The following is a 10,761-nucleotide window of genomic DNA, read 5'->3' on the forward strand; positions in this document are numbered from 1 at the left end:
CAATGCATAATGGTATTTTGTGTTGAAAAGATCAGTTGAAAAGGAGAAGATGGGCAGATAAAAGGCTCAGATGCTTTCATAACTACTGTTGCATAGTTTGCCATGATTTAACAGAATATTATGCCATGCGTTTCCAATATCTAGAATAAACTGTGTTGCTGCACAGGGCCCTGTCTCATTATAAAACCCACTGGTTTTAGCGCTCCATATATTCTTGACCGTGACACAAGTCTCAGTGGGTTCACCCCAAAAATGTCCGATAACGATATTTTGCTGAAAACACTGAAAACTAAACTCAATCCGAGCAAAGAGCCCATAGAAGTCTTCTGTTGTACGATTCTTTTACGCCTCAGCTGGTGCCACAACAAGGTCCAATAAACCACAACGAGACAAGACAAAGAGAGACACACCTGGTCTGGATGTCGTTATTTTCCTGACAGAACAAAAACCTTTAACATACATGCTGCAATGATGAAATACTGTAAATCAAGTTCCATTTTTCTAATAGCAAGACATAACTGCAGGTCAGACCACTCTAGAGAAATGTACTATTGATATTCCAGGTCCTCACAGAATGAGTCATTAGATTTTGAGGCCATCATAATTATGAGTTAGTATATTTGGAATTTTAGTAGTGAAGTGACAATGGAGCTTCATGAACCATTTGCTTTATTTTTTGACCCCACTAGATGGCGGTCTTTGCTTTAAAAAAAAAAAAAGGCTCTAGCAATGATTATTGAGTGTGTTTTCAGCCTTTTGTTGAACAAAGAACGCCATCTAGTGGACTAAGAAAATAAAGACGGTTGGTTCATGAAGCTTCGTTGTCACTTCACTACTTCTGAGCCATACACGGATTCACCTGAATCCGTGTATGGTTCGTTCTTTGGTTATTCTGTTTCAAAACCAAATCGGAAAAACAAACAAACTGCATCGTTTTTCTGTTTTTCTGTTTTTCACACAAAAACAGAAAAACAAAAAAACAGACAAACGGCGTTTGTTTGTTTGTGTGATATTTGGATCTGTACATTTACCCAAGGGAATTCTGGGAAAGTTATGATGGTATGACGTGAGCTGGCTACGCGCCAAAACTTTTTTATTAATAATTTTCAAGCAGCAAGAACTAAAGCGGCAAAATATGGTTAATATGTATGTGCTTTTCCGAGGTAGCCGGCGGCTGAGCTTGAAAGCGGAGGATCTCACCGCCGAAAACATTTCAATGATTTTTCAGGTAACACATTTTGTATTAACAGTACAAAGCATAAATTAGCGATTAATTTACCCTACCAATTAAGCTAGCGTTACCTCCCGCCTTTCACTGCCGGAGATGGACACTGTACTACCAGAGTCACTATGGAATTTTATTCCACACAATGTACATAAAAAATTAGGAGGCTTAAAATTTCTAATGAAATAATATTTACCCATGTGATGAATCAATTTCCAGGTTGCTGATGTAAGCGAAATGTGCACTGTTTGTGTAGATGAGCCAGAGACAACTTTACACTTATTTTATGTTTTCCCATTGTCATCTATATATTGGAGGGATATGGAAAAATTCATACTCGATAAGACTGGACAGCCCATCATTTTTTAACCTAAAGATATTGTAGGAGCCATATATTGCTTCATTGATTGATTATTTTGTGTTTAATTTGTTTGTCTTGTTGCCATGGTTTCGGGTCACGTGAGCACCGGAGTTGACAGGTTATATCAGAGTGTGCTTCACCTGCACGGGAGGAGGGAGCGGCCAGTCTAGGTAGCCGTAATTTTTGTTGACCGCCTTTGTTATCGCTTTTGTAATCTGCTTTGATACACGTTCGCCATAAAGTGTACACAATCAACATCATACGTGCGTGTAAAGTCGCTGATTATCATTAAAACACCTTAAACTTCTCTGGACTCAGTGTGCTTCCTTGGAGCAGCAGCAGCACGTCAAACAAATATACAGGACCTATTCTCTGCCTCTCAAGAGACTTCTAAGGAACAGGAAAGCCGCAATAGATATTATCTCAAAATTTGAATCTAATAACAAAACAGTATGCTTTCTAACAAATCCTATGCTTCTGATGGGTAAGTTTCAAATCCAAAAGATGAAGTTTTCCAAATCCCTCCCTAACTTCAGTGTTTTCACAATAGAATTGAAATTTTATATCGAAACTTTAGAGTTGATGTCAAATAAGAAATGTGAACGCACTCTCATACACTTTAAAAACTTATTTTCAGAAACCCCAGAATAATATAAAGGGAAGAACCTTATACCCTATGTGTCTTATTATGTTATTTTATTTTTATATATATATATATATATATATATATATAGTACTGATGTGATCCAAACATTTTCAGTAACAGTATTGTAAAAAAAATAAGATTGAACAATAACTTTATTTACATACATTGTAGAGCCTCTTCAAATACCGTTAAAACTTGTTAAATCAAGTTCCTGTGTTCCACTGTGGGTCTTAATTTACTTTAATGAATACAAATGTTTTAACAACGTTGCCACAGAAACGACCATGTCATATTTTGTGTAATTAGGAAGGTGCTGAACACAGTCGAAATGTGTAGTTGACCAATCAGATTGTGTGGTCGGATCTACTTGGTGTATAATTTGCAATGAAGCTTACATAGTCGACTGAATGGCAACAGTCATAAACTTTCATAAAGACATTCCATGTTCATGAAAGGAGTCATGTCATAGTTATTATTGCATCATGTCAGTCTTATGCACACCTCTTCAAATGAAGTTTTACCCATATTGTTCATTTTTAGGTCCGTGCAGACAGTGTCTATCTGACGGACGACAGCAACAGGGGAATACTCCCAGGGCCAGAGGGTGTATTCAGGACCACAGATATACAAAGTGGTGGCCACTACCAAATTAATGGGGAGAGCACCACTGAAAGCTCTCAAAACCCTGTGGTGCCCTTTGGATTTCGCCGCCCATCCAGTGGCAGTGATCCTGGTCCTTCAGCTGCTCGGCCTCTGATTGCTCCCAGACCCACTGGACCAAAGATGATGCAAAGGTAAATACAAGTACACTGAAAATTTTACTTTATCACTATTACCTGTTACATTTTGTGTTTGCTTGTCTATAATGCATGTAAGTATAAGATGGGCTTCATAAATGGTCTTAAATGTTTTGTGTATATTTATACTCAGGAATGTCTTAATAGCAGAGGTCGTGGACAGGAAAATTGAGACGAGGAAAACCGTGACTATCAAGTTTTCCGAGTTCGAGTCCTCGGTGGGCAGTATCAGGGACAAGGTGGCTGAAGCCCTGGGCGCAGATGAGCCAATTGTCTTGATTGACAGCCATGGGAATGAAATTATAGATTGTGATGGAACAAGAGGTTTAAATCCAACCATTCCTATTATCATTTAATGTTGTCAATAACATGTTGGTGTTATTTCAATGTCTCCTTTTTAGAAATTCACTATCTCTTCGAATTGGGTCCTTTTAATAATGTTGAGACATCATCAACTTTTAAGTGTTTAAGCCTTGTGTTCTTTATAATGGTCACTATATTTGTATAGCACCAAATCACAATATCTAGTGTTTCCCCTAGGTTTACAGCTGTGGAGAGGGTGTCCATATATTTTAATGTATATTTCATATTCAAAACAATTGCTGTGTGTTGTTAATAGACACTACTCCTATAAAATCATTACATTACAGGATATGCATTCTGGAACCAGCATGCCCGCAAAATTTATGCCGTGCCAGAAGAGCATCTCCAGAGGCTACGTGGAAGCAAAAGACGGAGAGAAAGGTAGTTTAGATACTTAAGTGCAGGTCAACACAATGCCTGTGATGAAATACAAAGGTCAGCTGGTGTGCTGTGATTGGTATGAAATTAAATTAAGTGGGGGAAAAGTAGGATTCTTCAGATGTAGAACAACTATTTTTCCTCAATATGTTGTCAGTGTTGTAATGTCTAATGGAATTCACACTTTACATTATGTTCTGTATGTTTTTCAGCTCTCAACTCTCTGAGGTCGTTGACCAAATAGAGGAGGTCACGCTTGCATCCCAGGGTCTCCAGGAGGTCTCCAGGACCCTGAAAGACCTCGTACACTTTGTGCAAACCAACCGGCGCACAACAGTGTGCCTCAGTGATGAACAGGCTGCAGCTGTGAAAGCTGCCTTTGCCTGCATCATCTGTGGAGGTACAGTATGTAATATGAGTTATTTACCATGAAAGTTTACACAAAAATACTAATACCTGTAATGTTCCCAATGGAACATGTTACACATGTTTTAATGCAGACCACTGGCCACCAGCTACTGTTACATATCATATATTGTTGATGTTGTTGAGCCCATTTTTGCAAGTTGCTGCAGGAGTCTCTTGGGTTGCCTGGCCTGCATGGAGCAATGGCAGGAAGGCCATACATACTGTCCTAAATGCAGAACTGATGCATTTTATATCAACCAACAGTCAGTGGTGGGGTTGGATGATGCACTGGTTGCACTGAGCAACATTATTTCATAGATTTAAAAAAATGTTGTATGTTGTTGTACAACGTTGTATGTTGATGTACAACGTGTTTTTAGGGTAATTTTTTTGTAAATTACCTATGCATTATATTGTTGAATGTAATTTTTTTCATTAAATTTGTATTGACACTTATTATTATTGTCCTAATGTACTTAATTCTGCCCTAATTTTTATTTGGATCCAAAATAGTAGTCGAGATGTGTAGAAATGTAAAATAATTTGCAACTGTTTATCTAAAAAATGAGGAATAACAATTTTGATATGATAGTTATGTCAAATCCAAGGGAACTAGTGGAATAATAAATAGTATCAATTCATTAGAAATACATAAGGTAAAATAAATGTGACACTGCTGCATCAACTAGCTTGAACTGTTTAATTAGGTCAGTTACCTGAAAAGGGGGTGAATATTTATGCAATAATTTCACACATGCCTCTCCGTCACATTCAGCAGGCAGAAAAGGGCTTCGTTGAACACATTATGGTCATTGTTGACCACACTGTCAAAAATGACGGACAGATCAGGGTAGGCAACCGCAAAGTCCTCTTCTGCCTGGCTCCTGACTTCATCGGAGTGAAATGGGTCCACACCAAAGGTTGATTCCCTTCTGAGAGAGGCTCCCAAATGCTGCTCATACCTGTCTGCTGCAATGGAAGCACTGGGTTGCAGGTCCTCCAATACTTTGGCTGGGCATCCTCCTGTAGCTAGGCCATTTGGTACTCCTCTGCCTGGTAAAGGGAAATTAATGTAAGCCCACCTGCACTCAAAAATGTGTTTTTATGTTTCAGCTTCACTGGGCAGAACGATGTTTATACAGTGTTTTAAGTGTCTAAGGGGCGGGCCTACAAGCATGATTTGAACTACTCATAGACTGGTACGACTACTATTTTGTAAAAAAAAAAAAAAAAAGCATATCAGACAAATTATTCAAAGTATGTAAGTTTATATATATCCTAAAACAGTTATGGAGGGGATATTTTGGTTTCTTCAGGAATTACATTTTTTTTTTTTTGCATACCTGGAATCCTATGTGCATTCCATGACTGCACAACCCGGTTCACCCCAATCTGGCTGAGCTGGCACGTCAGGTTTGAGACACAGAATTTTACAGTGCTGTCCTGCATGTCTACGGCCTCTTGGTCGACCAGGTGAACCAAGACCTGCTTCAGTGGGTAGTTAACCCGATTATTTATCTCTGGCCAAATCCGCTCCACCCTTAGATTCTGTTGTGAACAAGATATGTTAGAAAAATTAGTCACAAAGATAAACCGTTTACAATGCTGGTATCTGCTCCATATATTAATTATTGTGTTCAAAGCTGTTGACAAATCCTGACATATTCTGTATTTATGTGTGTGTGTGTGTGTGTGTATGTGTGTGTTTGTATACAGGTTGGAATGGAACTGTTGCATATGGTTTCCCTGTCTTTGCAAATACATATTGATATATAATTTGCAACAAAACCTCTATTAATGTCAATTCTTTCATCTTTCAATGTCTCAGGTTATAATTGGCGCACTTAATTTTGATTAGTATCCTTGCAAGATGTAGATTGAACGTAAGGTTGCCTGCTGAGGTTATACCTGTTCTTTGAAAGGATTTCCTGGATGTACAGGCACAAATAAAACTCCTTCCCATGGTCAACTCTCACCTGGTCCCACATCCCATTGTTGACTACTGCCGATCTGGAACAAATGAATGTGTGTTCATTATAATATATGTATATATATATATATGTCTATTTGGTGGCATAGACACATCGAATAAGTCGAATGCATTACAATGAATGAAATAAAATGCATTGGATAGATACTGACGAAACATTCAGTTTTATATGAGAGTCCTAAAAAACAAAATTACATTTAATAAATTTGCTTTGTAAGTATAGTATATTACTCACCTGTACACCTGCTCATAAATAATTAGATTATTTTTTACAGGCATGGTAGCATTTGCAACAATTTTGCTGCTGTAGCCATCAACTGCCACCACATGTGTGACACCAAACATGGCAAGCTTTTCGTTCTGGTCCATGTGTATCTTATGGCCCATATACTCAGCATGGTAGGGGATGGGGTTCAGATTACAAGCACCCTTTAAAATAAAGAGGAATACAATAATAACTGATTTGCTCATGTGTGTTTGTTCAGTCACTCAAATAAACTTTATGGCAAATACTTTGAGACAACTCAATAGCTTCCAGGTCACGTGACCTATTGGCTCAAGATCAGTGGAGTTTTATTTTGAAAACCGAAAGTTTCCACACACTGCAGTAAGCTAGCGCTGACTTTCCCAGTTGTCTCAAAGTATTTGCCATAAAGTCGGCAATAAGGGCGCACTCGAAATGTTGGAGCGGCTGGCTTCACTACGCGAAAACCAGAGACGGCTGGCTTGACCGCAGTAATATTTCTCTCTGAAATGGAATTATAAAGTAGCATCAAATGGAAATACTGCAACTACCTCAAACGTGTACTTTAATTACTTTACACCACTGGTCATGTACTTATGAAATGACAAAGTATTGTTAAAAAATATTGATTATATATAAATAAATGTGTTACTTACATGTCGTCACAAATCGTGGTAAGGCTGATGCACTTCTCTCAAGACTCTTCCAACCCTGCTTTCTCCTGCACGCACACCGATTGAAGACAGGTACCCCGTCATAAATTTACGGCCATAGGTTGGACCCGTCTGTTAAAAGACATAGATAAAACATAGATTACTATTCTCCGACAAATAAACAGGCCACGGAAATTAAATATGTAAATATACACATACCCTGTAGATTGAAGAAATCACTGCCGTTTCCAATTGAGCATCAGAGACATGATTTCGTCTCCGCATATTGTGCTCCATGCAGAACCTCCTCACCGTCATAATGGAGCACCGCGGAGCACCAACACGCTGCAGAGCGCTGCTTATTTCCGCGTGTGTATTTCCACTTTCAAAAAGTTCGCTGATTAAACTAGCATAAGGCTGGAGTGCTGCCATACCGGATTATTTTTGTTGTTGTTGTTGTTTCTTCTTCTCCTTCTTCTTCTCCTTCTCCTCCTTCTTCTCCTTCTTCTCCTCCTTGTTCTTCTCCTTCTCCTTCTTCTCCTTCTCCTCCTTCTTCTTCTCCTTCTTCTTCTTCTTCGCTGGTGAACAACAAAACCAGTCATGGAGCAAACAAACAAACAAACGCCGTTTTTCGTTTTTTTGTATTTTCGTTTGGACAGAAAAAGGAATTATACTATGGCAATGTAATATTAATATGTAATATATAATATTACCAATTATGGTAATTTTGAAAAACAGAAAAACGATGCAGTTTGTTTGTTTTTCCGATTTGGTTTTGAAACAGAATAACCAAAGAACGAACCATACACGGATTCACCCGGACCATTTATCAGACTAGCTTCATTTTGGTACTTTTATCAAGCATTTCCAATAACTTTATTTTTTTTTTCAATTAAAAACTGGATTGTTTTATTCAAAATATGCCTGTTAAATAGGAATTGATTGTCATTTCTCATTTTAATTTTCCATGTTTCCTTTAACATAATAAGATGGGAAATGAGACAAACAGAAAATGAAAAACTCCCCCCCAAAATAAAAGCAGTTTTCTTGTTACCATCTAATTTAAAATTGCAATTAAAATAAAACTCTCCATAATCAGAGAATCATTCCACTTCATTTGGACAGTAGACCCCCTCAGGGTGTCCCTAACTTGATTTCAGTACATTCTAATGTATCATTTTAAAATTAAAGCCTTTTGAAAAATTGCATAACACACAATTGTTCTTCTAATTCAGATTGCAATTAAAAGAAAACCGTGCATAATCAGAATCATTCCACTTCAGGTAGACAGTGGACATCCTCAGGATGTTCCTCAGCTGACTACAAGACATTCTGATGTTTTTTTTTTTTTAAAGGCTTTTATTTTGAAGGCCGGTCCAACACGTTGGTACTGTAATGTCTAGTAAATACACGCATCTTGAAAACAAGTGGCGGCTGGCTTGACTGTATTTCTGAACTGGGTAGTGACCACAGTGATACACAACATATCTTGTCCCTGGACATATCCTCCAACCTTAAGTTTACCTTAATGAAAGAGGTCGCAGCCGCGGGAACCTCAGGGTCATATAATCCTGACCTCATGACCACTAAATTGCAAAATGTAAATTTTCAAAATCAACATTCAGGCCCTTATTCTCATACTTGATATCCTGGTCATGCATTGTGTTTAAAAAAAGAGACAAGTGGGACTTTGACATAATGTAAATGAAAGGTTAATTATTCACTATTCGTTATCCGTGTTTTGATTTCCAAACGGATATGGATTGAAGGGAAGATACACGGACTCACAGTCTGAGATAAACGGATATCTGGAGCATTACTGGAAAGTAAAATCTGAATTCATCATTGTAGTAAAGATGAGAGCCGCAGTTATTTTGTCATCTTAGTGTTCAACAACTGATGTTAGCTACATTCTGCATGAGTTTTTAACATGTCACACAATTCATAATAATTGATCATTTTTCTCAGCAGGGACAGAAAAATATTAATAAATATGCAAATATACATGTTAAATATTTTCTGATATTTGAAAACCCAGAACGTCCTTCAGTCAGCTGTTCTGAAGGTATTTCCAGACCGCACAAACACGCTGTTGAACACCTGGATGATAAAATATTCAGTCTGTTGTAAAGATTTTAACCAGGTTCTATAAACATGTGACTGTATTTCCAAACCCAGGTTGCTTGAAGTGACAAGTCCTCACTCTTTTTCTAAATCACAGGATACAGATATAGCTAGTATACGACTAAATTATAATATTTATTGTACAAACTAAACAGGGATATGTGTAATTTCTGGCTACCATCTTTGTTAGGATCATAAATAATAGTTTTGACTCAGGAAACAGGCTTTAAATATTTTTCATAATGCATGAGTCATTTTGTTATCCAGGTCTTTAGAAGAATGTCTCTTAAAGAAAACGATGCAGAAATATTAAATAATATGATTTAAGATGTAAGACATTTAAGACATTAAGATGAAAAAGAACATTTCCACCAACAGTTGTTTTAATTAAACCTGTTCAAGACAAGGGAAACACATCATGATTTGTTTGAGCACACACACACACACACACACACACACACACAGAGCTTTCTTTCCTTTAAATGGAGAGGGGAGGAGCAGCACTGAAAACCTTATCTCAGTTCATGAGATCAGGGAAGTATCAGTCACTTGAGTTGACTCAAGAGAACAGGGAGGACGACAAGTTGAATCTGAGGCGGGGTGAGTTTTAATCCAGCACACAAAGTCATGATGGCTGAATAAAATACAGTAGAACTGCTGTAAACAAAGAAAACAATCACAGATTTAAAGAAAGTTTAATTGTACTGTACACTGTGTGTGTGTGTGTGTTCTCAGTCTTGTGTGAGTCTCGCTAAAACTTGTTCTCCTTTAATGCTGTGAGTTAACAGTCAGTGTTGATGTTTTCCCTCTCAGACTGACTTCAGATCAGAAGATGAGTGATCGTGTGGAGGAAGAGGAGGACGGAGCAGAGTCTGACGTATACGGCTGTCTGTCGATGAAGAGTGACCGGTCCAGATTTCTACCTCTGAACTTCAGTAATAAACCTGGAGCCTCAGATTCAAAGTAAGAACTGATACCAACTCACTTATATAACAATATTTTCTGTTTATTTTCTGTTTGCATATTAAAGTTTGGTATCAAGTACATTTGTTTCCAATATTTGTCATTTTGTGACACGCTCAAAGAGAAATCATTTGCACCCTTTTGAGGTCCATCTGTGTATGTTGATAAAGCAGGAGAACACATTAAAGGAACATTTTCAGACCAGACTGAATGCTGAATTCAAACAGAAAGAAACTTGTTTCTCATGCTTTTTGTGTTCTGAGCTCATACTCAGTGTTACTGGTTGTCTCTCAGACTGACTGAAGTCCAGAAGGTGTTTGGTGACAGTGTTTTATTACTGAATTCATTTGCATTCCACCATATAACTTTACAGCCCCTGTTAAACATCTGAATCTGACCAAAGGTCTGTTTTATGGACCTTGATAGAACACAATTCCTGTTAAATATTATCATATTGTGTCAATATTTAACACAAACAGCTACATTATTTTAGGCAGCTGCTATACTGACATTAAACCCATAACATTTAAAAGTTGAAATCGTTAAAACTTGTTCACCTTTAATGCTGTGAGTTAACAGTCAGTGTTGCTGTTTTCCCTCTCAGACTGA

The sequence above is a fragment of the Centropristis striata genome, chromosome 23, assembly GCF_030273125.1.
Source record: "Centropristis striata isolate RG_2023a ecotype Rhode Island chromosome 23, C.striata_1.0, whole genome shotgun sequence".
Lineage (NCBI taxonomy): Eukaryota > Metazoa > Chordata > Actinopteri > Perciformes > Serranidae > Centropristis > Centropristis striata.